Consider the following 25,374-nt stretch of genomic DNA (forward strand, 5'->3'; position numbering starts at 1 on the left):
GCACTTCAGCAGACATACCATAAATGAGTTTAAAACTCGCATTCTTTTTTGAGGCAAAGTTTATAGAGTGAAATGTATACATTTTAAGTGTATCATTCTATGAGCTTAGACAAATGTGTATACCTATGTAACCCATACTTCTATTAAGATATACCTACCACCCCAGAAAGTTCTCTCAGGCCCCTTCCCAGTCCCCGTCCCAGGCAACCACTGTTCCTCCCCCCCACCCCAACCCCCAGTGGTAAGTTCTGCCAGTTCTTCAACTTCATATAAATGGAATCCTGCAGTGTGTACTCTTTGTGTAAGGCTTCTTTCACTCAGCATAGTGATTTCTGCTTTGCCATATACTTTTAAATATATTACGCCAGGCTGGCTTACCTCCACCTTGGTCACAAGCTCTTTTCAAAGATCATATTGTCAAGTGATATTAGAAACAATTTTGTTTTAGGTATTTGTGTATTTTTCTTAAGTCTCATGTTCCCCCTTCCCAACAGGGGTGTGATTTGCATATTTGATTGGGCCATTTTCTGCCTGGGTTTCTCCTATGTATTCTGAAAACCAGGTGCTTCCTTTTTTTTGGGGGGGGGGCCTTGCCGTGTGGCATGTGGGATTTTAGTTCCCCAATCAGGGATCGAACCTGTGCCCGCTGCATTGGTAGTGCAGAGTCTTAACCACTGGACCACCAGGGAGGTCCCACTAGGTGCTTCTTTTGTTAGTTTGCTAACACGTGCTGCAGGGCCAGCTCGGGGCATTCAGCTGAGTTCTCTTGCTTCTGAAGAGATGGATCCTGACACATTATTCACTTATTGTGTCTGCTACTTGGAAAACTTTAGGTAAAAGAAAATATATCTACTTTTGCAAAGCTTATTCTTAGCTTTGTGATTAACTTCTTAAACAAGTTTTTTTGTTTGTTTGTTTTTAATAAGGCATCTTTGAGGAATACAGTTGATCTTCTATATCCACAGGGATTGTTTCCAGGACCCCCCCTCAAGATACCAAAAGCCAGGGACACTCATATAAAATGGTGTAGTGTTTGCATATAGTCTACACACATCCTCCCATATACTTTAAGTCATCTCTAGATTACTTATACTTCCTAATACGATGTAAAATAGTTGCTGGTGCGTGGCAAACTCAAGTGTTGCTTTTTGAAACTTTCGGAGTTTTTAAAAAAAATAGTTTCAATCTACGGTTGGTTGAATCTGCAGATGTGGAACCTGGGGATGTACAGGGCTGACTGTAATTTCTAGTTCAAATGCAACAATTTGGAAGACTAAAATTTCCTGACTTTTGTTTTATGACGCTATGTGGAGACTAACAAAGTAAACCTGAAATATTAGGAGATTTTTAAATCACCTGTGTTGAGATATTGGCTGGTAAGATAAAATCCTCGTTGACTTAAAAAGTAAAATTCTAGGGACTTCCCTGGCGGTCCAGTGGTTAAGACTCTGTGCTCCCAATGCAGGGGGCCCAGGTTCGATCCGTGGTCGGGGAACTAGATCCCGCGTGCCGCAACTAAGAGTCTACATGCTGCAACTGAGAGTCCACATGCCACAACTAAGAAGTCTGCATACTGCAACTAAAAGAAAAAAAAAAATTTCCCTCGTGCCGCAACTAAGACCCAGTGTAGCCTAAATAAATAAATAAATAAATATTTAAAAATAAAAATTAAAAAAATCTATTTCTAGACTTAATTAACTGCCCCCTTTGCTATACCCACTATTACTGGAGTTCTGAGTTGCTAAACCTCTCCAGCCATGATCAAAACCAGGAAAAATGTTCTCATCAGTACTAGTTTAATGTTTATATATAAGGTACACACACACACAGTGTGCGAAGACTTTGCCTTGGGGCTGTATTGGTTAGGGTAGTTCTGCCTGCTCTAAAAGAGACTCCAGAATACAGTGTCCAGACAAGAGACAGGCTGACTCCTTTCTTGTGTGACAGCCTGAGATCTGGGCAAGTGGGCTGCTGTCCTCCACCTGACACTCAGGGACCCAGGTTCCTTCCATCTTGTTTCTCCACCGCCGGGCCTGGGCCTCACTGCTTGGAGGGAGCCCAATGGGCATCTCTGCGCTCTGGCTGGCTGGAAAGGGAGGGGGCACCCAGGAGGTGGTCACCCGAAGACCCCAGAAGGGGTCTGCATCACTTGTGCTCTCATCCTCTGGAGAACTCAGTGACCTGATCACAGCTGACTTCAAGGGGGTGCTGAGCAGTGTCATGGAGCCGACCCTCCACGCGCTTCTGTGCTTATGCTGTGGAATTGGCCTTGCCTGTGGCATTGTGGGCGCTCCGATGGAGTAGCTCACTTGTCAAATGCTTCCTGCCTGCTCTGTCCTGCCGGGTGCCATCTTAGGGAGGGACTCAGGTTACAAGGGTGGGTAGGCAGAAAAGGGGTATTGCTCTTATGGCACTTTCACTCTGGAAATAGAGTCGATCTCCTAATAATATTGCTCTCGGTGGATTTTTTTTTTTTTTTTAATTGGAGGCAGTGCTGTCTTCTTAAAGTGAAGCTTAGTTCTGGGCGGTGGCAGGGAGAGTAAAGTCTAATAATAATGAGGTTGCAGACAGACTCTGTAACTTTGAAAAAAATGTTCCTGGGGACGTGGATTAGGGAATGTAATAAAGGACCTCGTCCCCTGTTTAAAATTCAGACTCATAATAGAAGGCTTAAGAGACACTTGATGAATGGGATCCCAGTAATCATTTATTCAGGAGCCAGAGAGTTTCTGGGGAGCAGAAACCTTCCTGAAGATGGCAGGGGCTCTGGCTTGTGTGTCATTCAGAAGGAAGTTCCCTTGGGTCCTGGGGTCTCTCCCACTCAGACAGGAGCTGTCACAGGGTCACGGGCGAAGCCTAAGGAAGCGGTTGTGCATGTGACTCCCCCCTCCTCTAATGAGCTAACATTGCACGGCTTTCCCCCCAAATAACTCTGAATAGACTATTTGCCAGCCGCTTGAAAGGCTGTTTAAGTGATTGTCTGATCGATGGGAGTGGCTGCCTGGGGGACCCAGGGGAGCAGATGTGAGTCTGTCCGGGCTTGAGGGGCCAAGGTCAGTGCCCCCTGGATGCCGAGGGTGATGCGGGGCGGGGGAGTGGCCACCGTGCGTGGGCTCTGAGTTCTCTGTTCTCTAGTCACCCCGCGGGCTTCCAAGGATGTGCAGAGTGATCTCCTGGAACCAAACGTAGATGTTCCTTCCAGGTGGTCAGACTAAGCGAGAGCGTTGCCTGTGTCGTTCCCCACTAACCAGTGAAAGGGGGGGGAAGAAAAACTCCTGGCTGAAATAAATGATGCTTGACGTTTTTTTAAGGACGGGGAGGCCGAGTGGTTTTTATTTCAGCAGGAGCATCCTGGCCTCTTGATCATCTGGAAGTTGCCTTGGTTTTTCCTCTTGCTGGCTGCTGTCTGCTCAGGAGACTGTGCAGAATGGGTTGCGCGGAGTTTGCTAATTTTTGCCAATAACTTCAGCGCGGAAGGATTCAGGGAACCTCCCGAGCGATGAGAGCACAGATGCCAAGGATAACTTGGAGCGAAGAGGAGCGCTCCTTGAGCCTTTCCGTTGATTTGGGGGCAGTAGCCGCGGCTGAGCAGCTGCAAATGGTGTGTTTGCAGTTCACACTGTGGGAAGTTTTGGGAGTGTTTTTACATCGTTTTGTTTGTAGTGAACAAAAGAGCCGTGTGGAGCTGAATCGGCTGATCACGTGTATATCAATTCCCAGGACTGTGTCTCTCTCTTAACTGAAATGTTAAACTTATCTGTGAGGGAGGAAAACTGGCCTGGTGATTGATTGGTGTCTGACTACGTCCTGCATTACACGCGTCTAAGGTGTGTGCACTTGGACCTTCCATTAACGGGTCAACATTCGCATTGGCCTTTGCCCTTATAACTCACTATTCCATCCACCCAAACCCTTTATCTTTTTCTGCCTGCACTGATTCACGAAGTATTTGGCAGCCTCTGCAGGGAGCGTGGGCCTGTATTTCATACGTTAAGTTAGTTTGATTTGTTGGTGGAATGGTTTGAGAAGGGAGTGCTTCTGGAGGGGGGACGGTTTCTCGGGGGTCATGTCTTCATGGGGAATGGGGGAGGAGATGCCAAAGAAATTGCAAATATCCTAATAATCCTCACAGAAGTGGTTTTCACCCAGCACCTCCCACTCAGTGTCTCTTGTTATTATTGGACTCAGAATAAAGACCTGCTGGGCCCTGCCTTGAACCCGGGGGGCGATTCTTACGTTGTTGTGTCCAAAACCATCCCGGCATCCTGTTGTTCAGATGCCGTGGATTGAAAAGGCACACAGCACCCGAAAGATCCTATCCTGCACTCCCTCAATCGAGATGAACTAGTTTGGTCCACATCAAGAATTTTTTCGCCATTATATCTTTTCTGTTCTTGAAATACAACTTCATTGGAGGTTTCCAGATCCTTCTATTTTTGTCTCTAAAGTAGGATCTCTATTTTGTTCACAGTTTTTAATCCTTGTTGCGTTCTTCTGAATGTTTAGATTATAGGTAATTTCCAGAATTGTTGGGAGGCAGTTCCATGTTTGACGCCTTTGGAGAATACGTAGAACCTTGTTGATACCTGGAGATAATCCCCTTGACAGCATAATAGGAGTGGATGATTGTTAGAGACCATCTATAACTTTCCTTTTTTTTTTTTTTTTTTTTAATTTTTAGTTTTATTTTTGGCTGCACTGGGTCTCCGTTGCAGTGCGCGGGCTTCTCATTGCGGTGGCTTCTCTTGTTGTGGTGCGCGGGCTTCAGTAGTTGTGGCATACGAGCTCAGTAGTTGTGGCTCGCAGGCTCAGTAGTTGTGGCCCACCGGCTTAGTTGCTCTGCGGCGTGTGGGATCTTCCCGGACCAGGGCTCGAACCCATGTCCCCTGCATTGGCAGGTGGATTCTTAACCACTTCGCCACCAGAGAAGCCCTATAACTTTGCTTTTTAATTCTGGTCTGGGACTTCTGCAGCTTGACCATCAGCATACCTTTGAAAAAAAAGTCTAGTGTGAAGGGTCTTATAAAAATACCAATATTTTCAGTAATACCTTTCGGAATAGAGACATGGTTAAGTTCACTGAAAAAGTCCTCCTTAGTGTCCCGCTCATTCTGGGTGAGGAGCTGAAGGTTTAGCCGAAGGTCAGAGAGCATCTTGTTCTCTCTGTGTTTTGGGCCTTATTGTTATAGCACATACAGATTTTTTTTAAACTCATTTTAGAAACCTAAGTCAAAGTTACTGCCTGGACATAGGTGCTTCCCCCTATTGTAGTGCCTTTATTTACTTCATCCTGTGTATTCACTTTATTCTACTTTTATCAGACACCTGCCCTGGTGTTCTGCTGAGTTCAGGCTCATGGAGACTGGTGTTGAAGTTCCCTCCCCTCCCCACCGCATGCTGAGGGGGCCTGAGCCCTGAGCCAGTCCTGGGACCTGGGGTCCCGTCCATTTGCCAGGGTTGGTCCTTGTCAGTGTGGCATGTGGAGTTGTGTTTCTAAGACTTGAAGGCAGATACTGGAGAGCTTACGAATATTTTATTGTTTATCAAGGTCTCGTGGTAGAATTTCTTATATATTTCATTAAAAAAAAAAAGACTACAGAAGTAAGCAGGGCTGTTTCCTTCCTGTTGTTTTCAGTAGTTCTTAGACAACCCAGAAGATGACACTCCTGTGAATGTAATCACAATACACATAGGAAGAAAGAAAGGCATTTAAAGAATTGTGCAGTTTATTCACTAAGACTGTGCATTGAGGAGATTAAAATAATGAGTCACGATTATACACATAACATTTTCTTGTTCTGTGACTATGACCAAACAAAAGTAATGCAAAAAGGATCAGTTTCCCATGCTAAATGCTATTCATTCTGAACAAATACCACGTGTATCAGTATTTAAAGGTTGAAATGTAATGCTTGCTTCTTAATTTATCTAATCAGGGTCAGATTGATGACATGCTATTTGCAGGGGATAATATATAGCTAAATAATTTTTACATAGTGTTTTAATAACACTGGTTGTAGAGAGACCCTCTCGTGGAGGACATGCATTGATAGAAATGAAGAAAGAGATTTTAAAGCACTTTCAGTAAGTTCGGTATATTCACTTTAAACTTGTGATATGAAAAGTAAGCAAATAATGTACTTCACAGTTTATCTTTTATCTTTGGTGGCCAGTTTATTCTGTAAAGTATAGTTCGTTTGTCTTTTGGTGAACAAAAGGCATTGTAGATTTTGTGCACTTTTGTGTCCCAGTTGACGAGTAACTATAAAGATATCACAGTCATAATACTCCTAATGGTCGTGATTAGTCATGTGATTCACCCTACCGGTCTAACAGCTTCCAGACTGCTCTGCAGGTAGTTTGATGTGGGTGATTATCTTGAGTTAACTTTCAGAAAAATGAGGTTAAAATGGTGGAGTACAAACCATTAGAAAAGAGGTCACTTTTTAAAATCAGCTTCCTCTTCTTTAAAACGGGGGATATGGAATAGTGTCAGGTAATGTCTAACTTTATGAAGACTGGCCTATAGTGAGGAAGTAGCTAGGGGACAGGGAAGTCTTTGGAAGAGTTCTTTCATGCTGGGAATTGAAGATGGCGTAGAGGAAGGTCATAGAGCCCCTCTGGCCAGGTTGGCCTGCCTGGCACTTGGTGGGTATTTCTGGCCTGCGTGTCTCTCTTACCTGGAGTGCTGGGCAACCCCCGACTGCGCGCACACAGGCCACCTCGTGTTTGTGATATGTGCAGGGAGATGACGGGTATGCGGCAGATACAGGAAAACCTTTATTAACTTGAGTCACCTGACAATACCCAAGTGCAAAGATAATTTTTTCAGTGAGAGGAGGACCGTATAATTGGCTGAGGTGTGGCGTTAAGAGGGTAGAAGAAGAGATAATATTGAAAGCAGGGCACAGGCCTGTGGATTCCAGCACATTTATTTGTTTTCTATTATTTCAGAATCTTTTGTACCTGTTGCAGGTGGTCTGTCCTCTGCCCCAGTCTCTTGCTGGACATTTGCCCCCTTGTGTGAAGCTGTACCTAAGATTCTCTGTCCGTTCCCCTCCAAAGGTGAAAGGTGGGGACAGGTAACCCTATACCTGTGCTTGAAGACGTCAAACCAAGCTGCCCTTCCAGGGCACTGGGTCAAAGATTAATAGGCAGGAGGGAAGAAGGGACGGTGTAGGTTTCCTTGATGCTCTGTGCTCCGACCACTCCAGTCTGCTAGGCCGAGCTCTGTGCAGTTTTTAGTGAAGGAGAAGGTTAATAACTGTGTAGGGATTTGGGCTGAGGCATTTACCCATGACATAATCACAGTGCAAAAGGTTTATATATAAAGATGCTCGTGCAGTAATAGTTATGCTGTGAGAAACTGGAAAAATAACTGTCAGTGAGACATTGAATTATGGTTCTCCATACGATCAAGTAATTTAAATCAATTAAATAGCTTGTTTTATAAGGTCTCTTAATGACATGGGAAAATGTGCACAGAATATTAAATGAAAAAATTTTCTTGCTAGGCAATATATATAATAGATCCGCATTTTACATGGAAAATTAAACATGCATATGCATTAACAGAATAGGATACATTAAAAAATTTACGGTGGTTATTACTTGTGGTTGCTTTATGCCCAATGATCATATTCTCTTCTTTTTGCATTTGTTTTCCAGTTTTCTCTAAAATGAACATGTTAGTTTTGTAACAGGAAAAAAACATGATATTAAAATATTTGATTAGGAAAGAGAAAAGCAGATACTGTATGCTAACACGTATATATGGAATCTAAAAAAAAAAAAAAAAAAGTTGGTACTGGTGAACCTAGTGGCAGGGCAGGAATAAAGAAGTAGACATACGGGCTTCCCTGGTGGCGCAGTGGTTGAGAATCTGCCTGCCAATGCAGGGGACACGGGTTCGAGCCCTGGTCTGGGAAGATCCCACATGCCGCGGAGCGGCTGGGCCCGTGAGCCACAACTACTGAGCCTGCGCGTCTGGAGCCTGTGCTCCGCAACAAGAGAGGCCGCGATAGTGAGAGGCCCGCGCACCGCGATGAAGAGTGGCCCCCGCTTGCCGCAACTAGAGAAAGCCCTCGCACAGAGACGAAGACCCAACACAGCCAGAAATAAATGAATAAATAAAAGCTTTATTAAAAAAAAGAAGTAGACATAGAGAATGGACTTGAGGGCCCGGGGATGGGGGGAAGCTGGGGCGAAGTGAGAGTAGGTAGCATTGACATATATACACTTAACGAACGTAAAATAGATAGCTAGTGGGAAGCAGCCGCGTAGCACAGGGAGATCAGCTCGGTGCTTTGTGACCACCTAGAGGGGTGGGATAGGGAGGGAGGGAGGGAGGCTCAAGAGGGAGGGGATATGGGGATATATGTATGCATATGGCTGATTCACTTTGTTGTACAACAGAAACTAACACAGTATTGTGAAGCAATTATACTGCAACAAAGATCTATTTTAAAAAAAATTTGAATTATATGACAGGTATATGTATCCTTTAAAACTATTAGTCTGTTTCAATATATAATTTCTTGGCTCTATATGTAAATTTGGATTTGTTTTATTTTACTATATAATCTTGCTTGATTTGTATTTTTGAGTTATAAAACAAGTTTTCAAGGCAAGTAATTAACAAGCATTTATTAGGCACCTATGATGTCTAATAAATATATTTTTGGTACACGTTCTTTACCATAAAAGCATTTATAATTTAAGTTTAATATCATGTAGGTAGATATCCTTTGAAAATTATTTGCTGATCTTGTATGTAAGAGTTTAAGCATTATATTTTTTTAACCTTTTGACTACCTTCTTTCATTTAAACTTGTTGCATAGGAAAAACACATACATATATGTATACTTTTAAGGCACTAAATTTATTTCAGGGAATTTACTTTTTACTATTAAGAATGTAGTTTATTGGTAAGGCACTGAATGACTTGTGTTTGAATATATTGTTTTATTTAATTCTCACAGCTGTCTTTCCTTAACAGTGGGACATCTTTCTCAGTTGGTATTGAGAGTTAAGTTGGAGACTTTGGCATTTACTTTAAAAATACCATTAATACTCTTTGCTTATCTGTGAGAGCAGTGATACCTTGACTCAGATGACACCCGTGTCTTCTTAGCATTATAATTGCTGGCCCTTTGATACTATGCTTTTTGACATTTACATTACAAATAAAAATTAGTTAATTTGTAAGTTATAAGGTCTCAAAAAAACAGTTCATTCTTCTTTCATGCCTGTTAGTGCTTCTATTAAAATTCTGAAACGGCTTATTAAATTAAGTGCAGTGTCAAAGGCTAATTGTCTCTCTGTGAATTAGTCTATGTGACTTATGAAAGCATGATTTAAGAAGTACGTTTGAGTAGCAACTCCGAAGTCAGCTTTTAGTATCTATCAAATTGTGATGATCATAGATGAAGAGTATTATTAATAGATTATGAAGTCCATTCTCGTGCTGTTACAAAAGATGCCTCTAAAATACGTGCAGTGTTAGCGCCCTTGAACTTGTTTCACTTGCAAGCCTCCCACGTCTGAGGCACAGATGTATGGTCTGAATGCGCTGTGTCCCTAGCAGCCCTGCCCGACGGTCAGAAAGCTGTGAGGACAGCCAGTGCGTATGTGTGATGCGTGTAGGAAGGGGTGGTGGATTGGTGGAGAATCAGAAATCCCATATTTAAAACAATTTTTTTTAGTTTTTGAAATTATATTTCACAAGTCAGCGTAATTTTAGTGGAATGAATGAGAGGTTTGGAGCCACCTTTAATCAGCCTGTCTCTTGAGCACCTACCGTGGTGGTTTGGACACTTTGGCAACCCCGGGTTTGAGTCAGAGCTCACTACCACGTTGGTGAGTTGCAACTCGGTTTCCCCATCTCTAAATGTGATGGGACGTGATGCCTGCTGTGAAAGCTGGTTGTGAGATCTCTGAGGGTGCTTGTGGAAGGGCTTTGCTCGGCACCTGGCGCACAGTGGGTACCCAGTGACCCCAAGTTACTGTTTCTCATCGGCCTTACTGAGCATTTAGTGTGAGCCGTGGGGCTCATATGCCGACACCCCAGAGCACAGGAGAGAATGCGCTGGTGAGGAAACAAATACCACTGCCTGACGGTTAAAGCCAAAACACAAAGGAAACCAAGGTTCTCTTCGAGGATCACTATTCCTCTCATGAGTGATCGTGAAAGTCAGAGGCAAAGTTGATTGGACGAAACTTGGCTGGATTCTTGCAGGGGAGTTTCCCTCAAGCTTAACAGCCTGCCGGAGTCCTCTGAAGAGGCTTAAACTGGGGTAAGGAAGGGCCTGCCTGCATTGTGTTCTTCTGCTGGCTGTAATTAATCCCTGTGCGGAATCAAGTCAGTTTGCTTGAAGAGTACCATTCATCAGGTGTTAAAGAGTGAGTATGTAGGTGGCAGACAGGTGTAGGATGACAAGAGACTTTTTGTGGATTGAGTATCATGTCCATTCCTGTTAAGCTTCCTGGTCAGTTAACTTCCTGGGTGTCAAACGATGTCTTTTTGCCAGATAACCCTTTTACTTAGTCAAAAATAGGTAAACTACCTAGTGTTCTGTTGGGGCTTAGAAAAAGAAATTATCTTGTTAAGAGTGGCGACGTAGTCTTGTAGCTGGCGTTGGAGCGGGGCCTGAGGGCCCCAGGTGCATCTAAATGTCACTGTGACCTCCCCTGTCACCAAATGAGCGGTCAGTGCCCAGGACCTGCCTGCTCGCAGCACCCACCCGTGCTCCCACCCCTCTGGTACCTCCTGCCCGACACTCACTTCTTGTCTCCTGCCCTTCGCCTGTCCTTCCGCCCACACTGTGCAGCTCCTGGTCTCGAGAGAATCCCCGGCTTGCCCTCAGGCCCGCCCTCCGTGCTTCCACTGCTTTGACCCCAATGAACACCCCACCCATTTCAACACCCCCATCTCCCTCCCCTTGGCTTCCTTGACAGCCCTCTCTTCGCCTGGTTCTCTGGGTACCTCTGGTCATTTCCCCTCTGCTGTCGCTGGGCTCTCCTGCCCTCAATACCTTTGAAATGTTGGGGTTCCTTTGGTTTTTCTCCCTCAGCGTGACCCTCCTAGTGGCCTCTCTCGCTACCTCTGTGATGGTGACCTCTGCTTCGTTACCTGTCTGACCTTTTTCTAGCCGCCTTCTTGCCATTTTCCTTGGATAGTCTTGATACCTTTCAAAGTAAATGCGTGCATTCTGGAGCTTTTATCTTCCCCACAAATCCCTGGTACACTGTCTCCTTCCTGGTACTGTAATATCAGGAGCAACCTAGCCTTCCAGGTAGACCAGGCGTGCCGTCCTCCTTAACTCAGTCCTCACAGCACTGTGTCCAGCTGGTCACCATCATCTTCCAGTTCTGCTTCAGAAATACTTCTTGAGTATCTTTCATCTCCACTGCCCCTGCCTCACTTCAGGACAAATCGTCCCTCTTAGAACTCTGAAATAGCTCTTTAGCCCCTGTGTCCGGTATGGTACACACAGCCACATGTGGCAATTTACACTGAACTTAATTAAACCTGATAAATGAAGATTCAGTTGCTCAGACTCACGAGCCGCATGTCAGGCGTCGGGGAGCCACACGTGGCTGGTGGCCGCCGTATTGGAGAGCACGATGGGGCACTCCCATCCCCACAGATGGTTCTGCTGGACGTCACTGTACAGCTTATCTCCCTGCTGCCAGTTTCTCGCCTTCTCCATCTCATCCTTTGTGTGGCCTCCAGCATTTTCTTCGCAGAAGCAGTGACCCAGTTATGCCACGCCCCTGCTTAAAAACTTCTGTTGGATGCTGGCATACGGTCTGTGCCCCTCAGCAGGGCACACAGGTCCTTCATTGCCCATTCCGCCTGCCCTCCAAGCTCGGACACCCCTGCCCCTCTAAGCCACGCCTCTCCCCTTTTGCACCGTTCCTCTCTGCTCGCAATGCCCCCTCCTCGTCTCCTTCAGAGAAAGCTCATCATCCGTCTCTGGTAGTGACGCTTCTCCGCTGCCTTGCAACCTGTGTTTGCTGCCCTGGCCTCCCCATCTGAGGGGTGTCTCTAGGGCACTGTCTTCCAATGTTTCTGTCTCTGTACCTTCTGAAATAATCTTTTATAAACTATGTACTCCCTCCCATGGGAGTACATATGTCTCTTACATTTTATGTAATGTCAACTTACGTTTTAAGTTGGCATCCGACCTTTTTTTTTTTTTTTTGTAAATCACAAGATCAAATGATTTATTTTTGGGAAAAAGAAGTAGAAAATATTAAACATCTTACAGGATGCAAATAATATGAGGATTGACTTAGTTGGAATGAATCTTTGACAGTATGATTTGAAAGAATTTTCACATTTTGATTTTAACCACGTAGTTGAGAAATATAAATAGTTCAAGTATATTTGTTATCTGTGGTGTATCTCTAGCTTGGCTTGAACGTTTTGGCCTTTTGGGAAAAAATTCCAGGTATATTTAAGAGAATTCATATCCTTAACCTACATTTCTTCTTCTTCTTTCTTTTCCCCCTGAATCCAGGACATCCCCAAACGGGCCAGCTTTTACCCCTAACAGAAATATGTTTAAGACACATAAAATGAGGAATCTCTCTGAGTTCAAGGGGCCATGATTAATCATTAAAGGATACTTCCCTGATAATCATCATTTTGAATTACCCCCTTTGTTTGGTGTCCCAGAGCTTTCTGAACTTTGAAACAATGCACCCAGGTAAGCTTTCAGTGAGAGAGGGGCTGCTGGGAAGATAGGAGTGTCCTTGCGTTTTCAGGAAGAGCGCAAGGGCAAGGTGGGGATCCGGAAATTGATTCTGTAAATTACCCTTCAAACGACTCCTTGAACTTTTTGCACATGGGCCCCTGGGAGTCTTTGGGGCCCACGGGGCTGCCTGCCTTGGTTGGAGGCTGCAGCTGTGGGACGCGTTGGTCCCCATCATGCCTGGCCTGGTGTTCAGATGTGGCTGAATGAATGCGTAGGTCTGTCTCCCGTTGTAACTGGCTGCAGCCTCCCCTGGGGTTCACTGCTTTCCTTAGAGGGGCGGCGGGGGACCACTGCTGCAGCCTTCTCTCTCCCTGTGGATTTGTCTCGGCCGCTACCCGCCACAGGAGGCAGGTTCCTTGCCTTATGCTTGGGGAGGAGTGGAAGTATTTTTGTCGTGAAAAACAACTGTGTTTATAGAGGCCTGCGTGATTTTGTGGAGCATTACATAACCAGTCTGAGCGGCCGGGGAAGAGGATCGCCTTCCCTCGTGCTGGCTGCGGGGCTGCAGTGTGTCCTGAGGCTTCCTTCCGTTCCTTCCTGGAGGGGCTGCATTCCTCCTGCTCTGGAACCAGGAGCCCTGGATCAACCTCTCCTTGCTGCTCGGCCTGCTCAGAGGTGGACCGGGCCGTGCCTTCCAGCAGACACTCTCTTTAACATGTCATCTCTTTTAGGAGATTATATAAACAGACACCCCCAGGCAAAAAAAAAAAAGAAAGAAAGAGAAAAAGCCGGTTTCAGGCAGCAAGGGTTTGTTGCTGTCATCCTAGCAACTCATCCTGTCATGCCTTCACACTCGGCTCCAGCTTCACAGGGAGTCAGGAGTGTGCCCCGGTGAGGCCGTCTTGCTCTTCCAAGCTTGAAGTAACCAGAATAAGTTAGAAATGCTTGATCGGAAGTAAAAGGGCGTGTTGATTTTGGCCCTAACTTATTAGGGAGGGTAAAGTTGATTTTATGCTTTTTGTTTTCAGAATCTGTTTTCTAATTCTGCTTAATAGAGCCACCGCCCAGATAGGCAAAGAAATGTTGGCTGTGTTTTGGGAGGGGAGGGATAACTGTCACCAATACTGTCCCTTCATTTGAAAACTCAAAGTGTCTGTCGTGCTTATAGCTCCTTCCAGAGCTGAGCTTAAAAGTTCTCAAGCATCCCTGGCAAGCACCCAGCAAAGGCCAAGCCTTGCTTTCAGAGCCTGTTCAGGCCAAGGGAAGGCGATAAACCCTGACCTGGATTATTGCCCGTGGTTCTGGCAAGAGCCCTGCACATACGCAAGCAAAGCCCAAGTGTTTGCTTTCTAATCGCTAGTACAGTTCGTTGCTAAAGTTTTTATCTGGGAAGTCTAACACACCTTCAGGAAGGTGCTTCTTAATCTTGGACAGGAGATGCCAGGGTAGAGACGGGATTAATGCGTGGTTTGGGGAGTACATTTGTTTTTTTTTTCATTGTTTGTTTTTGGTTTTGGCCACGCAGCATGTGGGATCTTCGTTCCCCGACCAGGGAGCGAACCCGTGCCCCCTGCAGTGGAAGGGCAGAGTCTTAACCACTCGACCACCAGGGAAGTCCCTGGGGAGTACTTTGGAGCAATGCATTTCTGCAGAGCCTGCTGAGATTGTGCTGTGGCCTCCCTCTAGCCTTGCAGTGTGTGGTGACAGTCATTTTCGTGGGAAGCGCAGGCCTTGCACCAAGCTATTTACTTGGCTCTGCTGGGTGCTCCAGCAGGCCCCCCGGGAGGGGGACTGTCTCAGAGCCCAAAGGGGGCAGTGCAGCCACCCTCGCTAAACTCTCAGAAGCCATCACGGCTGCGTCCTGCCAGCGAGTCACTCAGGGTGGGCACCCAAGGGCGCACACCATGGATTGTGGGTTTCCCCAGAATTGGTAACACGTTGTGAACTGGTAATGTACAGAAAGTGATGCAATTTCCTGCAACAGGTAAAAATTTGCCCTTGGCCAGAATTCTTCCTGGCAAGGCTTCGCTGAAAATCTGCCTGCCATTCTCTTGTCCTGAATCCTCTTGCCAAGTGGTGCAGTTACTGGGAGAAACAAGATGTCGGGAGACAGCCATTGGATGAGGTCCACCGGGAAACTCGGTGCTTACTGGCTTGGGCAGAGTGGGTAGCTTTGCAGCAGCTGCTGTGTTCCAGATGACCAGCAGCAGCTCCGTGGTTTATTTTAAAAAGAATGGATATGTAATCCACATCTGGGACTCCCACCCCCATTCTGTCGTGGTCCAGGTATTAAAGCCTGTGACCCGGTGCTGTTTGCCCAGTGGGTACCCCTTATTTGCTCAGGGAAGGGATGTTACTGGATCTAATGGATTTCAGGTCATCCAGGAAATTGCTCAGTCAGCAATTGTTGAATTGAATTTAAATGAACAGGCTAAAAATCTCATGGTTTGGAAACGTTTTATTCGGGGCAGGGGGTATCACATAATTCAGGGACCAGCTTCGAGCCAGAGAATGAGCTTGTTTCACGGAAGGCATCTCAGTGACTGCCTTCATCCCGTGAGGCCAGGGATGGTTTCAGAGTTGAGGTGCTTCTGAGGCCTGATTGTCTTGGTTCATCTCTGAGTCTGGCTCACCAGTCTCTAATGCCTTCTGGATGAATCAAAGGACAACAGGTGCCTTTGAGTTGGGCACAAGCTGTCTTTTAAAGGAACACTGACCAAACAGAGCAAGTTTGTCTTGGAGAGCCAGGTAAGAACAACTAAGAGCTCAGGGTGGGACTTCCCTGGTGGTCCAGTGGTTAAGAGTCTGTGCTTCTAATAGTGCAGGGGCCGCGGGTTTGATCCCTGGTGGGGGAACTAAGATCCCACACGCGGCACGGCCGAAAGATTAAAAATAAATAAATAAAAGAGCTCAGGGCCAGGCCTGAGGATGAAGACATTGTGATTAGCAAGCCCTGTCAGTTTCAGGACCGGCTGCATTGCCCATGCCGCTGTGTCTGGCTTGCAGAAAATGGAGGTGTGAAGATCTTACTGCAGAGAACAGATTTTAAAATGAGGTGTTTATTTGCATTGCAGAAGGGTTCTTTCAGATGCCTCAGACTCATCCTGTCCAAAAGGAATTCAGTTTGGCTCTACTCTGAAATTTCTAAAGTCTTCACTGTTAACTGCAAGGCCAAGAGCTGCCTCTCTTGCCTGGATCATTTACAGCAGTGGCCTGAGTGATTCTTCCGACTCCCAGATCAAATCTTGACGTCCAGACCCCTGAGTGCCACCGCAGAGGCTGTCGTCGCCTGGCCTCTGCTGGATCCACCATCCGTACCTGCACCTTCCCACCCAGACCCTTCGTCCTGTAGCGCTTCTTCCTGGGGACGGCCACCTCTGCCCCGTGCTCTCCTCCCAGCCCTTTCCACTCCGTGCTTGATTGGGCAGCTCTGCTCATCCTTCAGTTCTCCACTGAGACACCAGTGAAATGAATTCCAAACTTACACCGTCACTGCGGCATAGTTTGCTAAAAGCATTCTCACTGCTGCGATCACTTTCCTGACCCGCTTGCTGGTTCTGGACCCAGCTCTGCCCTCCCCAGGCATCCTCATCTTCTCCACCTGGCACATAACTACAACTCACTGTGTCTGCCTGGGGCTCACCTCTCTTCCCGGGCGGGCCACACGCTCAGGGGCCAGAGACCAAGGGACCGCCTTACCGACCGCTAGAGCCTCGGTTTCCAGCACGGTTCCGAGACATAACAGGCAGTCAGCAAAGTTTTGTGGAACGAATGAGGGTATAAGGCCTTCTTTTAAATGGCAAGCGTTTCTAGTGTATTTTAATAGCTACCTTTCAATTAAACCAACCGTGATGCAAATTCAGGTATCCTGATTGGGGGCAGTGTGTGTGCTTATAGATACCACATTTTAATTTTAGCTGCGTTCAAAAACTCAAGAATATTAGATGGCACTGTCCTTTTGGGAAATGAAATTGATGCTGACACCCATTCACAGATGTCGGGGTCTCAGGCAGGCCCAATAAGTAGTGCCCTCTTTTCCTGCCCAGGCTTTGACAGAGTTGGAAACTATATAAACGAAGTAAAAGTAGAGGCCAAAATGCTCATCTGTTATCGGTAGAGGTTAAGTTGGAGGGCTCAGCTTGGGGTGAAGACCAAATGCTGACAGAGTCTCAGGGTTAGGCCGTGTCTCCACCCAGGCCCGGGCAGCATGGGGCCCACCTGGGGGCCTGGGTCTTGGGGAGCCGCCGTCCCATCAGGCCAGCCCCCCCGCCTTGGGAGTGAAAGAGTTCCGGAGTTATCTAATCAAGCCCCAGCCAGGAAGACATGGGAAGAAGCCCTCCTTCCCTCTCGTGATTGTTTTAATATCCAGAATGCTCAGGTTATGTTTCTCCAAATAGGTAAACCGTGGGGCAGTTTTCCTGGAGCCCCGTGAATGTTGGAAAACTCTTCCCATGAATGCTCTTTAGGTTTGGTGCTATCTGATGAGGGAAGATGGGTGAGTGAGAGAGAGAGAGATTGAGAGAGAGAGAAGTGAACTCGGAATGCTACGCTGTGTTCCAGGGTTGCCTGAATTGAACTGAACGTGAGTAGCTCTACTTCCAGACTCGCCCCTTGACTTGCTGGAGTCTGGTTTTCTACCCCAGCTTCCTCTGTGTCTAGCCACCATCCGCATCCCCATCCCCAGCTTAACTTTTCTTTATAAAGGTAGTATTCTGAAAGCATCATTAGGGAATCAGAGCAGTTTTGAAAACAGCGAGGGAGATCACTCACTTCTTTCCCAACCAGTGGGCCTTGCAGGTGATGGAACTTGCCAGCCCCGATGGGGGGCAGCGTTAATATTTACACTGACTCAATCAACGTTTAGGATTTGTGGATCCATTCGTAGTGAAACTGGGATTTTTCCTTTGAAATTTTTAAAAGAATAACACTCAAATTTCAAATGTCTCTAAAAGTCAGATGTTCCTTTTTTTTTTTTTTTTTGAGAGCATATTAATTGGGGGAAAAAAAAGGTCATTGCTGCACAGACTCTAATCCTAAGGATGGAAATATATATGAACGTAGTTCCTCCCCCCGTCCGCCATTGAAAAGTTACTTTAGACCGTTGGTATGGAGGTCAGGATTCTGAAAACCCTTATTGCGGGGGAAGCACAATAGATGTTTCTGCAGCCCTCAAGCCCAGTTTGAGCTGGAGAGAATGAGATTAGTTAGCTTGCAGGGAGAGAGTGTCCAGGCCCCTGGCCCTCTCTCCTTTGTGAGGAAGGTGACAGCTGAAAAGAGCCAGGACCCGCCCAGTGACAGCAGTGACAGTTGAGCACAAAGGGTGGTGTACTCCCGATGACCTCTGCCTGCCCTTGGTCCCTGCTCCTGCATCGACGAGTGGGGAAGGATGGAGTGGAGGGCGGTTGTTTCGGGTTGAAACTTTTCGCTAGATCTTCAGTTGTGCTTAGGGGACCCAGACCTCGACATTTTCCTCTTAGATGCTTTAATGTTCTTAGCCAGTTGATTAGAGTAAGGCCTTCACTGCCCCAAGGATGTGCTCTCTGGAAATTAAATGCACCGGGGTAGTATCCTTTGTATGAATGAAAGGGAGGGCTGCCAGGAATGACCCCGAGACCCAGCTCGACCCCTCCCTCGCCGGTCAACCAGTGATTTCCGCCAGCAGGTGGATTTATACGAAGTGAGAGGGCAGCTGAGAGGCGGTCACTGAGGTGATGCAGCAGAGGACAGTGTAGGTGCCCAGCAGGAACCAGCTGTTCTCAGGTCAGAATCAGGGCTTTGCTAGTGTTTCTTTAGTCTGATCGAACTTGGCTGCACATTGGAATCATGGGTGGGATGCTCGGGCCCCAACCCGGAGATTCGGATCGAACTGGGTGGGCCCCATGCCGCATCAGGATAGCGGCCCTTCCGCTCTGAGCCTTTCGGCTCACGCCTACTCTTCCTGACTTCTGGACTTGATGTTTTTCAACAGTGAAATGGTATTAGGTAATTTCAGGAGAGATTCTGACTAGATCTAAGAGTGAGCTTAGTAAACTGAGGAGACTCGGGCCATTTAGGGTTGTCGGCCTGGGAGAAACTTTGGTGAGAACGTTGGCGCTACCGACGCTCCTGAAAGCTCCAGGCGGGTACAGCGGGCTGAGTGTCCGCGGGTTCTGTGGATACGGAGGACCAGCTGTGAAGGCCTTGAGCATCCGTGGATTTAGGTATCCTTGCAGGGGGGCCACGGTCCTGGAACCGGTACCCCAATGACTAGTTAGAACAGGGCTGGGGACGGGAGAATTGAACTCCGCTCCCTTTGGCGCTGGTCCATGACGGTTCTCCCAGGAGGAGAATGAGCATGGAACTTTTGGGAAGAACAGTTAGTTCTATCACACAGTCTCTCCAGACAGAGCCTGTTGGGATGTGTGGCCAGGAGCACAGAATGGAGTTACGGTAGGGATCCCTGCCCTGGTCCTCGGGGTGTTGGCCGTGTCTCCCCTGATGTTTCATCTTGGACACCAGACCCCCGGACTCAGCTTCTTTGTTTTCATCCTCTTCCCAGCACCAACTACTCATTTGTATTCATTCACTTTCCCCTCCCCATAGCCTGCTTCGTGGGCCTTCGCCACTTTGGGACTCTAGCTACATTTTCCTTTTCCCTTTCCTCTGGTTCACGTTTTATACCCACTATTTGTGTAGTTATGTGTACGTCGTGGGAGGGGATGATGGAGTGAGGTGGTGAAGACCAGAGGGGAGTGGGCCTTGAGAAGTAATGGGACTGGGACCAGCCCCGCGGTTGATGGGAGGTAGGGGCTAGAGGGTCAGAGGTCCCACCCTTGAGCAGGGGGTCAGGGCAGCAGCTGAGCGGGGCTGGCAGAGGGGCCTGAGCTTGCCCGTGTGGGCTGCCACTGACCATTCACACGAGCTGGGCGTGCCTGTCCAGGCAGGGTCTCTGCCCTTGATGTGTCCACAGAGAAGAGACACCCCTTAGGTCAGGTGGTCCAGATGCTTGCTTGCTAAAGGTCAGCTTTTCTAAAGCTCATCATTCTAGCTCTGCGAATATTGCTTATTTCACAAGAGGATATTTTTTTTAAAAAATGGAATGTCTTTATGTTGTTCTCTGTTTGGCTGAGAATTTCTGTCTTTTCCTTTTATTTAGACAACTTGTTGGAAAACTCTTGCCACTCTGCTAACTTTCAAGATGCCTAGCAACGTTTTATAGATAGTTTGGAACGTTTCTCTCTGATCAGTTTAGTGAAACCATAATAAATCGTTTTATGAAAAGCACCCTAGAGACAGTAAATCTTTCCAAAGAGTTATTTCAGAATTCCTTAGTTTTACAGAGCTACTTTTTTAAAAAATGGAATGTAGTCTGTGGGTCAGGCCTTAGAAGGAACACCCCTAGTTAATGCCCCGCTGATGCTCAGGATATCTGGAAAGGTGAACTGATGTTTTAGCCACAGGCTGAATGCACGCAGCCTGGCCCAGGCCACAGCGAGGACCCCATGAACACGCCCCATCATTAGTGCTCCTGTTAAGCAAATAGATATTTCTTGACCGTCAAGAGGGGAGTTTGGGGGCTTCCCTGGTGGCGCAGCAGTTAAGAATCCCCCTGCCAGTGCAGGGGACATGGGTTCAAGTCCTGGTCCGGGAAGATCCCACATGCCACAGAGCAACTAAGCCTGTGCACCACAACTACTGAGCCTACGCTCTAGAGCCCGCGAGCCACAACTACTGAGCCCGCGTGCCACAACTACTGAAGCCCGTGCGCCTAGAGCCCGTGCTCTGCAACAAGAGAAGCCACCGCAATGAGAAGCCCGCGCACCGCAACGAGGAGTAGCCCCCGCTCGCTGCGACTAGAGAAACCCTGCGCGCAGCAACAAAGACCCAACACAGCCAAAAATAAATAAATTTATGAAAAAAAAAAAAAAGGGGGAGCTTGATCAGATAACTCAGTGTAACATTTTAAAGGCGTCTTTGTGAGAGAGTAGAATATTGGATCTTTGTGAGAGAGTAGAATATTGGATTTTGAACTTTTTAGAAACCATCTCCTTATTTTTCTTAAACGCGTTGTTTTTGTGGTTGTTATAAGCGTGTGAGATGGAATGTGATCGTTTATGCAGCCCCAGAGAAGACATGTTTTCAGAGTCATTTTGGAGCTGGCATCTGAGTTTCCTAAGTCATTTGGATTTATTTACTTGTGTTAAGTTCAGCCCTAGGGTTGGGCCTCTTAAAACAGAGACTCTTGAGGTTAAGAATTACAAGGAACTGATTTTCTTCGTTACTTGCAACTAACTTTGTCTCCTCTTTTTCTAAGTTGTACAACTTAGAAAAGTCTGAAATACAGGATTTAAGGAGAGAACGGCATTTTCACTTCAGTTTTTTTTTCTTTTTCTCTGAACACATGGAAGGGATAAACTGAAGTCTGAAATATTAGTGCTCATTTTTATTTTATATAAGAAATTAGTCCTGTTGCTAGTTTCCTAAGGTTCTTTAAGGAATGGTTGGAAAGGTTCTGAAAAAGACCTTTTTTTTTTCTAAATTCTAGAAGGCTTATCAGTTGACCAAGCTTTTGGTCAACAATAAACATTCCTTTCTTTGATGATTCACAAAGTTTTTCTTAGTCTTCCGATGCCTTAGGGCCAGGAGTGTACTGACAGCATGATAAATCAGCTTTTGTTTTATTTTCATATATGAACCAGAGGCTATTTTGATTTAAGACCAGCAGTCTTAATTTATAATAGAATATGACTTTTGTTTTTAGATGTGAGCATTTTAGGTGGCCGCAGTTGTTTTGGAAAACAAGTGGGCAGGTGGTCCCATTCAGCTTTACCAGTTTAGATGTGTTTACCTCCCGAGATGGAGTGAAAGTAATTGTATCTGGCAGAGAGCAGAGTCAAATTGTCTTCACTGCTAATTATTCACTGACTTCCATCTACGCAGCTTCCCATTTTAATTCAGACAGTAAGTGTCTGCAAATGTCTGTGCTAAATATTCTCTCGCTATCAGACAGCCGCTAAGAGCGTGTGTGCGCGTCTGTGTCTAAGAATTGATAATTTCACTTCTTTCCCTTCTCTTTTCTCTGGTGGTTTATTTTCGGTAGTTAAGTTAGTGGAAACAGATAATTCCGTCATCTTTCCCCCCTGATTCTGGTGACCCCTTTCCAGCACTGATGAGTGGGAAAGGGCTCAGTGCACTGAATCGGGAGGACAGTCCCTCTAGAAGCACCCGGGGGAGTGGCCCTTCCTGGTGGGCGGGGCTTAGAGGCCTCTGGCTGTTACCATTGCAACTGTGTTTATTTTCTTAAAGAAGAGTTTTACTTAGCATATTCTGGTAAATTAAATTCTCACATGACTTTGGAGTAAGGATCAGTTGCTTTTGTAACCAGAGCCCATCAATCGTTTAAGGAGAAATAACCTCCATTCACTGACTGCCTGGTAAGCTTGGAGTTTTTTGTCACAAGGGCCCTGAAACATTTGCCCCTCTCATGTCTATCAGGGACCGTATCTTTTTGACTTTCTTAGACTCTGTCCTGTCGTGGCCTCGCTGGGGAGACTAGAGGGCTGAGAGAAAGCCACGCTAGTGTATAAATTGCACTGAGAGGACTTAATGCCAGAAGGCAGAGGTGCTAGACAGCCAAGCAGGGCCAGGTTAGAGGTTAAGGCCGGGTCTGCCTGAAGACCCAGCTGGAGGTGGCTGCATCCCTGTGCCCCGATGAGGGGTAGCTGGCCTGGGAAGGCCTTTGTGGCAGGTCCCCGGGCTCCCTGCGGTCCTGTCTGGTCCAGTGGGAACACCTGGCCCCTCTCCAGCACCTCCCCAGCCCCCCTGGTCCCCTGCAGCCGGGCAGACCTGGGGTAGAGGAGGCGGTGCCAGGCAGCGCAGGACCTGCTGGTCCCCGTGCCCAGGACTGATTCCAACCCCCTGCCGACCAACGTGGAAAATTTCAGTACTCTTTTTTTTTTTTTTTAAACCACATCCCTGAAATTGTAAACAGTTGAATTATTTTCCAGTTTGGTCAGGGAAGTAGAGAATCACGTGTGAAATATTTTAATAGGCAGAGTTACTCATTTTTGTTTTACTAAGTCTTTCCGTTCAAATACCCTTGGCTGTTTTCTCATCCTTCCCATTTGGGATGGAACCTTCACACAGGGCGCCGGAGGGTCCAGCAGGGCCGAGAGGGAGGAGAAGCACTCCGTCCTCGTCCCCAGAAAACAACCCCCTCCTCTAACTGAACCTCATTTACTAGCTGTGCCTTTTTTCTTTTATTAATTTTATTTATTTATTTATTTATTTTTGGCTGTGTTGGGTCTTCGTTGCTGTGCGTGGGCTTTCTCTAGTTGCGGTGAGCGGGGGCCACTCTTCATCGCGGTGCGCGGGCCTCTCACTGTCGCGGCCTCTCTTGTTGCGGAGCACAGGCTCCAGACGCGCAGGCTCTGTGGCTCACGGGTCCAGTTGCTCCGCGGCATGTGGGATGTTCCCAGACCAGGGCTCGAACCCGTGTCCCCTGCACTGGCAGGCAGATTCTCAACCACCGCGCACACCAGGGAAGCCCCCCACCTTTGCCTTTAAGTAGCCCTTTGGCTTGATCAAGGGTTAGTGCTTCTTGTTTGTGCTAAACTGTATTGAGGAAACCCTTAGAAAGCACAGCCGTTCCTGTTTGTATTACTGCGTTTTCAATGGATGGATTTCAGTTCTCTCTTTCGGGGGTTACTTCTCGCTCCAGTTTGCCTCCTCTAGTGCCTGGTAATGAATTTGCTGTTTGATACTGTGACTTAAAGGCCTGCTGTTAGTTGGAAGAGCTCAGCCTCTTCCACCGCAGGACCATTTAATCTTTTTTTATGGTGGGGCACATATAGGAGAAAGGCAGCAGTGACCTTGTGTGTGACAACTTCTGTGGCCTGGGCCCGACGCTGCCAGCTCCACGGAGCCAAGCTCCTTTTCAGGAAGTAGGTAGGCCTGGGGTCTGAATTAGCCTCCGACATCAAGTTCTTTGTGCTTTTTCTCTATACCTTCCTCTTTCCAGAAAAGAATGGGTATGAACTCAAAACGTCCCTCTTCCTCTAGCAACCGTGTTAATGTTGATGCTTTTACTGAGTTACATTTCTTTCTTTTCTTCTTCTCTTTCTCCTTCTTCAGTTTTTAAACTTCGGCTTAAATCGGTTACTTTCTCCACCCTCCAGTTGTGCACAAAAATAAATGGAGCCTTATGGAATCTCACCGCTCAGACTGGTGGCAGCCGCATTTTAGAGAAATCCACAAGAGTCATGGGGCCTCCCTGGTGGCGCGGTGCTTAAGAATCCGCCTGCCAATGCAGGGGACGCGGGTTCGAGCCCTGGTCCGGGAAGATCCCACATGCCGCGGAGCAACTAAGCCCGCGCGCCACAACTACTGAGCCCGCGTGCCGCAACTACTGAAGCCCACGCGCCTAGAGCCTGTGCTCCACAGCAAGAGAAGCCACCGCAATGAGAAGCCCGCACACCGCAACAAAGAGTGGCCCCTGCTCGCCGCAACTAGAGAAAGCCCGCGCACAGCAACAAAGACCCAATGCAGCCCCCCACCCCCCAAAAAAAGCGTCATGATGGGCATTCTTAAGATAAATTCTTGAGGCTCTGAATAGCTGGCCGGCCTGATAGAACCCTCGAGATATGGATGGGAGAGTGTGGGAATGGGGACACGAGGACGGCGTCCTGACCCATTGTGTGGTCCCGTAAGGTGTCCGGGGATCTTCTTTCCCGGGGGGATGAACAGACGATGTTGCAGGCCTGCACGGGTCTTGCGTCCCTGGACTGCGGGTACTTCCAGGCGGGCCGTAGAGGCCTGCAGAGGAAGCCATTGCTTGTGCAGAGATGAACTTCCTCTTTTGCTTGGGGGTCCCAGTCCTAGAGTAGGTGAGTTTTGAGCTGCTGCAAGAGTGTCCATTTAGCTGCACAAGTACTGTTTCAGGAATTAGAAACTCTTTTTCCTTCTCTGAGACTCATGCTTTCCTAAGATAATGAATTTTCTGTCTTACTATTCTTGTACCTCAAGCATTCCACTTTTATGAGTGAGAGTATATGAGCATTCTTACCAGTCTTGGGCTGGGTTCAGTAAAACCGATTTATTCTAAGATCACCTAGTGAAGTTGTGGAATTGTCAGAGAACAGAGGGAAGATCTAAGTGAAAAACAGCAAAGTCTGGAATCCAGTGGAAAATAGGTCTTTGCCCAATAAAGTATCTGACAACTGGGTTATTTGTTAGTTATGCCGAGGGTATTTTTAGAATTCAGTATCTGTCTCATCCTTAGGTTTCCAATTATTTTGATTCCCCAACAGACGCTAAAGGATACAAGAGAAATGAGACTGGAAAAAAATAAGTTCTACAGAGATCAGCCCAACTGAATCTTACTATGGTAATTAATTGGCAGAAAATCAGTAATTCAGCGAGAAGTCTCAGCCAATGGTGGCAAAAGACAATGCAGTGAATGTTGGTGAATTTGGGAGAATGTACAAGTATCAGTGAGCTAATTGCGTGAATTTACATACAGGGTGACTGTATTGTCACACGAGACTAGTCATTTGGGAAATTTATAAGAGATTAACGGAGACCCAGATGTTTAACTTCTTTACCCATTTGTCTGTCCCTAAAGAGACACCTCAGTAAATGTGTATTTGGCTAATGAATTAAAATAGAACTGCTTTTTTTGCATTATCATCTGAT

At 46.8% G+C, this 25,374-nt stretch overlaps 1 non-coding gene across 1 annotated transcript; it reads right to left on the reverse strand.

The window, feature by feature from the left end:
• Window positions 1-616: 616 nt before the first annotated feature.
• TRNAG-ACC (transfer RNA glycine (anticodon ACC)) lies at window positions 617-689 on the reverse strand. The gene has a single exon. It is a non-coding gene; the product is annotated as a tRNA-Gly (tRNA).
• Window positions 690-25,374: the final 24,685 nt, after the last annotated feature.

The sequence above is a fragment of the Eschrichtius robustus genome, chromosome 7, assembly GCF_028021215.1.
Source record: "Eschrichtius robustus isolate mEscRob2 chromosome 7, mEscRob2.pri, whole genome shotgun sequence".
Classification (NCBI taxonomy): domain Eukaryota; kingdom Metazoa; phylum Chordata; class Mammalia; order Artiodactyla; family Eschrichtiidae; genus Eschrichtius; species Eschrichtius robustus.